This window comes from Schistocerca americana, chromosome X, assembly GCF_021461395.2.
Source record: "Schistocerca americana isolate TAMUIC-IGC-003095 chromosome X, iqSchAmer2.1, whole genome shotgun sequence".
In the NCBI taxonomy this organism is placed as follows: domain Eukaryota; kingdom Metazoa; phylum Arthropoda; class Insecta; order Orthoptera; family Acrididae; genus Schistocerca; species Schistocerca americana.
Window position 1 is genome coordinate 658069083 of NC_060130.1, and position 6768 is coordinate 658075850.

At 41.2% G+C, this 6768-nt stretch overlaps 1 protein-coding gene across 1 annotated transcript in view; it reads right to left on the reverse strand.

Annotated features, from left to right (window-relative positions):
* The window catches only part of LOC124556703 (catenin delta-2), a 506669-nt gene extending 500518 nt beyond the window's left edge, over nt 1-6151 (reverse strand). The window contains exon 1 of the mRNA XM_047130679.1: nt 6114-6151. The gene's annotated coding sequence lies outside the window, so the exon portion shown is untranslated. The remainder of the gene's footprint in view (nt 1-6113) is intronic.
* Between the last annotated feature and the right edge of the window lie 617 nt (nt 6152-6768).

The window sequence follows — 6768 nt, forward strand, 5'->3', positions numbered from 1 at the left end:
TTTCATGTTTTCAGATACAGTTGCCTCCAATTACATTTTTTTATAAATCTTCGTCACAAATTAAAAGAAGAAAAAGACATTCAGCGTCAATGTTCTGCTGGATTATTGTGGACTTTTTTTCAGTAAATGCAAGTGGAGCTAATTGTATAACATTTGGATTGAGCCCTCTGGAGTTCCACGTGTGCTAAGCACACCTTGTTTGATTGCGACAGTAAGCATTGTTGCTTTTAAACTGTTCTCCGTAGTTTCCAATTTTCTTAATAACAATATTTTACTGACAATACTTCATTAAACCAATAACGACAGTAACTTGTCTCTTAGTGGAAGAATACTGTGCCAGCACGTTGTCATTGACTTAGACTTAGGCCTCAGCAATAGATTTTCAAGTTATATATCGCACTATTTCGTACCAGTTACTCCTGAAATACTTTCCGGACCAATATAATTGAAGGTCACAAGGGAGAACAACTGATGATTACACCTACTGTGCAAAAACGACACTAGTTTTAGTGGCTGTTTGATGGATAATTGAGAATCAAACTGCTAATTATATTAGTTCTGAAAACTACTCTGCGAAATTGCATGTTCATTGAGCTCTGTGTACTGAAATCAGAGGTTTGTTTCCAACACCTATCTCAAGATAAAACAACGGTACACAGTTGCCACACTAACGAGGAAAAGAAGCGACGTGTGAGAGTACCCTTCATTGCTCCGAGTCATTAGCTTTAATTTAATTGGCATGAAAATTTGCTCTTTGATGAGCGCCGTGATATGAAATTCACAGAGATGTCAGTAAAGCAGGACTTCGCAACCTGTTGACCCATCTGGATTCCCCACCCCTTTTCAGTGGTGCGAACCAAAAAGTCACGAATAAAGTTCTGAGTTTCGTGAGTCACGTTCATTTATTTTGGATGGAAAGTATATCCTGAGTAAGTTATCCGTATCTGTGAAACTTTTACTCCGAGGACAACGTATACTTTGCATGTTACAAACCGTTTTCTAAACCGTCTGAAGCTGAATCTGCATCGTCCTCACGAATTTTCCTGCTCTTTCGAACCATTTTTTGTTGTTGTTGTTGGAAACACATGGCGTTCGAACTGTCATGTGCAGTAGCATAAAATTAGCATCACTAACTATCTAATAGCCAAAAGATATGGAAAATGTTTTGTGTTTTATCATATAAAGCGATTAGCGGCCACTGATTTCTCTCCTCGACTAGAAAATCTGTCTCGGATGTGTCGTAATGCACCTTAATTCGCTCTTCGCGATTAAGACTATTAGCTGAGCTTATATAGTTCGTGATTTAGATTACAAGTTATGTAAGTGGCTGAATGGATAAAATAAACAGTCCTATATCGAGGGAGATACCACAGTGATAACGTTCTGAACTAATATTTGGTGGGATAGACGATCAAATCCCCGTTTCAGCACCTACGTATAACCTTCCCGTAATTTCTCTGAATTAGTTGAGGTGAATGTCGGGATGGTTAATTAAGAAAGACCACTGCCGATTCCTTCCTCTATCATTGTCTCGACGAGGAAATGCTTTTCCTAATAACGGCTATGACTTGTGGACTTTCCTGTAAGCTTTCCTTCTAAGTTTCACAACTATTTGCGTAACGCAAATGTAGGTCTGTCCCTTGATTTCTGTTCCTGAGGGTACGTATAGCAAAGTGTGGTGTAAAGAGTTGCAGTAAAAAGTGCGGTTTGGTCTCAATTACGTCGACAGCGACAAACTAGAGGGGGATGTAGCCGTCGGGAATATTATACAGAAATTTAGAAATAAATGCGCTATAAAATCATTTTGTGGTCTGCAATACACAAAAAAATTCAATGTTAAATTTCGTGTGATGAAGTGCAATGCTAATACACGTTTTGTTGATTAATATGTCAGCTACTCGTTACAATTTTCTTTCGTGTAGCACACGGGTAACACACGCAAATAATGTTATGAGCTAGGTATCAATTTGTGTAACCAGAAAGGGACCAGACTAGGATTCGACGTCTGAGCCAAGTGAACAGTTTTCACACCAGTAAATAAGCTGCTACTTGCTTTGTGCAGAATTAAATAGAGCAAGTTATTTATTTCATGTGAAATATATATTAACTTATCATATGTTAAAATGCCCTGTCTTGTATAGCGTATCGTGCACTGCACACACCCAGATTGCATCCGCGCGGTGGGTTAGCCACCGTGGGCTCGTACACGGGCCAGACTGATTATGACACTTTCCCATGTTCGTTTAGGACAATGCTAGGCTGGTACCCAAATTCTTCCCCAAACTGTTGAAATAGAATAACATACAGAGCATAGCTTACATGCTTCACAGACTGGTGGCTCATAAAACTTCCCTCCCTTAGGTTACCTTGATGACTGTGGCGTCAAGAGGTGTATCCGACCGAAAAATAATAAAATTTGCCAAAGCCTGAAAAAGTGGATACTGTACTAGACAGGACAAACGCAAGGAAAAAGAAGAGATTATGCTATAATGGTTGTGGCCGAGCGGTTCTAGGCGCTTCAGTCCGGAACCGCGCTGCTGCTACGGTCGCAGGTTCGAATCCTGCCTCGGGAATGGATGTGTGTGATTTCCTTAGGTTAGTTAGGTTTAAGTAGTTCTAAGTCTAGGGGACTGATGACCTCAGATGTTAAGTCCCATAATGCTCAGAGCCATTTTTTTGGTATAATGTTTATGTCTAGACTAGGAACCTAATTTGCTTAACTCAAGTTGCTAATACAGCCTCTTGAAAGTATCATGTCGATAAAAGGACTTGCAGCGTGCTGGCTTTTGACGTCACGCAGACGTTCGAGTGTCATCTAATTAAGTCAGTGATAATTTGCTTTGACCAGAAGCATACTTTTATTTTCCCGTTCTCGTGATCTGTGGACATGGCATAATTGGTAAATAAACTGTTCTCAATATAATTGCGAACAGGGTGCAAAATCATTTCGTGGTAGCGCAAAAGTTCAGCAGTATTGTCTCTCAAATTATACAGTCCTGCTTATAATGAGAATAACCAATGTGTTTGGATGACTGGCGTCACTCTCTCTTTGTTCATTGACATAACTAACATATAAATGGGCTGGAGGAGTATAACATCTATATCCTTTATAACGATTTTACTTAGAATAAATTTCTTCGTAGCAAAGCTTTCATGTGTCACTGGTGAAGGCTGTATGAGTTGTAACATTCTGGGAAACAGCGGTGCGTAATCGCGCAGGTAAGTTCCCACGATGTTCTTCGTAAACTTACACCATATCAATCGTCTCTTGCTTATGAATGAAGGAAGATAATGGTTTGATGTACCAACAACGACGAGGTCATTTGATACGCAGTACAAGCCCTGTTTTCTTTCCGAACGCATTATCACAGCATTTGCCTTAAGCGAGAAACTTTGATCTGGATGGCCTGGTGTGACTCTAAACTGCCGCCCTCTAGAATGCATCACTTATTGCTTCTAGTTAAAACAACAATGAAATAGAAAGACTAGAAACACATGTCTTATGTACAATTCTACCTAAAATGAATGGACCTGAAACTGAATACGTTAGATCAGGGCTTCCCAGCCTTTTCAGCTGGTGGACCCCTTCTTCAGTCGAAAATCCATGGCAGACCCCTAGTCTGTTCCCAATGACACCCCCCTCCCTCTTCCCCCCTCCCCCTCCCGCCCCCCACCCAAAGTATCAACAGTCTTTGGTTTAGAGATGAATGAAATCAACTTGAAGGTCAAAAATCGGCTTATGAAATAGGTAGTGCATTGACAAAGCAAGTTTAACATTTAGTGATGCCTGGGGCCGCACACTTGCCAGCGAGTGTTGTGATTGGTCGACAAAGCTCCCTTCGCGCATGCCTAAAAGGTTTCAGCGCATCTACCGCCGTGGGCCGGTGCACAAACGACCCCCGTATTGTTGCGAAACAATCGATCAGAGAAGCCGCATTCGCCGGCACTAAACTGTGATGCGTTCTCACTCAGGAACCGCAAAGGCTGCTTGGGAATACGACCTGAAGTAAAAGTACACATTTTTTTCGCACAAAAAATAGTGATGAATTTGATTTTCACATTGTTATTCAATAATTTTACTCATTATTTTACACGATTTGGTGAAGGGTGGCCGCGGCCCCCCTAGAAAGAGCCGGCAGACCCCTAAGGGGTTTCCTCTGTATTAACGCTCTGAGTCCACGACAGGTTACGAAATATTTTACTCACGTTAATAGAGTTAATGGTGAAGAAATTGGCTGATTCGATGAGGAAACTATTAACGGATCCATTGTTACAGTACTGTTACTATAGAATACTAAGTATAACACCAACCGCTTTCGATTCAAATGGCTAATTACAGAGCATCTATTGTCGCTATTCAGTGAGCATTAATTACAAATAAATTTTCCGAATTTATTTGTAATTAATTCTCAAAAAAATGGTTCAAATGGCTCTGAGGACTATGGAGCTTAACATCTATGGTCATCAGTCCCCTACAGCTTAGAACTACTTAAACCTAACTAACCTAAGGACATCACACAACACCCAGTCATCACGAATTAATTCTCACTGAATATTGTATGCTTACAATGTAACGTTTATTCTTTGTAATATAAATGCTTGTATTGTTATCTTGATTCTTTGTAAAAAAAATCCACAGTCAAATCAAAGCAATGTATTTATTGTAATACATGAACTTCTTTGGCACTGCTTTACACCAAAATATAGCTGCATGCTCAGTCACACATTATTGCAACTGTAAAATTGATACAAAATTGCAGTGCGTCATACGATGTTAATATAATACTGTCATATTATTCATTTTATCTCACCTCTATGTTGTTCCTTGTATATAGCACAGTATTTACATAATACCATGTAAGTAGCACTCACACAAATTGGTTACTACATCTGTCAACTTCATCTGTAGTATTATATGGTCATAGTGTAAGGTTAATCTTTCTGTTTATTTGTTCATGATGTGACTTTTATTCTGTATAAACATTCATACTGTGAAATCAAAGTAATCTATATATTGTAATATCTCTGACAGAGAACATCTCTGGCACTGTTGTATATGTGAAACCGCAATCTTTGTGTCAACTTCACAAGTGGCAAATACTTTTCGGTGTGTGCGTGTGTGTGTGTGTGTGTGTGTGTGTGTGTGTGTGTGTGTGTGTGTGGTGCTTTGCACAATATGGTGATAGACAAATCATATTTCAAAAATACAATCCTGCAACTTCTCAACAAAATTTCGCGGAATTTTCGATGTAAGTACTATAACCACTTAAATTCGCATATTTGTTTACTCTGTATTACATCGTTTGAACGTTAGTTATGGTCACATAGGGCGCTCCTAACATTGTTTTCTACCGTAGGCCACCAACACAACGAGAATATTTCGCTACAGCGGGAGATTAAAAATTGAAAACTGACGATAATGTAAAGTGCATCTTGTGAATCTTGTGAACAGCCGTCTGATGATGAACTTGTCAGTTCTAAACCAGTTACGGCGCTATTTACTCAAATAAATAGCATTATTAATAGTGGCTGGTTGCTGTCTTCTTCTTTGTAAGAATCAACCTACATTAATTGTACACAGCCACGGTCTCCCCCTGTCAGTTTTAGGCAAAATAGCACTTACCAACATTTTCTGTTCAGTAGAGAATAAAGCCCCTTTCTACAGAAAAAACAAAAATAAGAGATTTCCTCGCGTCCATTAAAGACCCCGTAGACAAACTTCACGCGCTACTACCTGATTCGAGCCAACAACCAGTCAAATTTCCCAGCAGTACCATATGATATCCCTGCCTCTTGAACCTATCATCCGATAAAAGAGTATAGTTTGCCGAAACGCCCAGCAATTTTAAAATAATATAAAGCAGCAACAACAAACCGCAGTAGTCACCCTGATGAAGACTGCCAGCAGTAGTAGCCGATACGTTGGTAGTTTTATTACATACGACGCAGTCACACACCCATAAGGATTTGAAATAAAAATTACACAACGGATCACGACGTTTAATACGAAATACTGAATAGGAAGCTGAAGTCTTTGAAAGTGGGCTGTTGGAAATGTATACAAGGGACCTAGCAACGACGAAGAGACAATTAGTGGACGAGCGCTGCCTTACCGGGGGCCGGAGCGTCTGCGTCAGTAGTAGTGACAGCGATGAACGCTGGCGAGAGACTGAGCGGCCCGCCGGAAGGAAGGCGCCTCTGGTGTGTGGCGGCTGGCGGGGCCGCGGCAGGGGCGCACACACCTCGCCCTCTTATCTCCCACTGTCGGAATGACGCGCTCCAGAATGCTCTAGGCGCTCACGCTCAGTTCCTCTCGCTTAGTGGGAAGGACTTAACGCCTCATCCACGCGTAAATGTCTGGAGACTGATCACTATCTCAGTGGACCAGGGTATAAGAGGATATCTGGAGTGAATTTGTCAGAAGAACCTCCATTATATTTGAGTGAAATGGTTTAACGAAATTACAGAAGAATGATGGTTGTGACAGCAGGACACAATTGTTCTTCTGAACCGTAGGACTACGAGTCCTTTGCGTTAACTATTGCGTCACTTCGCTCGTTGTACCTATTACATTCTGTCTCTAATCAAATACCTATCTCTAGGCTGCCTTCTTTTTTTCTCTACCTGCGCGGGGTAGCCGTTTGGTCTGGGGCGTCTTGCCACGGTTCGCGCGGCTCCCCTCGTCGGAGGTTCGAGTCCTCCCTCGGGGGCCGGCCGGAGTGGCTGAGCGGTTCTAGGTGCTACAGTCCGGAACCGCGCGACCGCTAC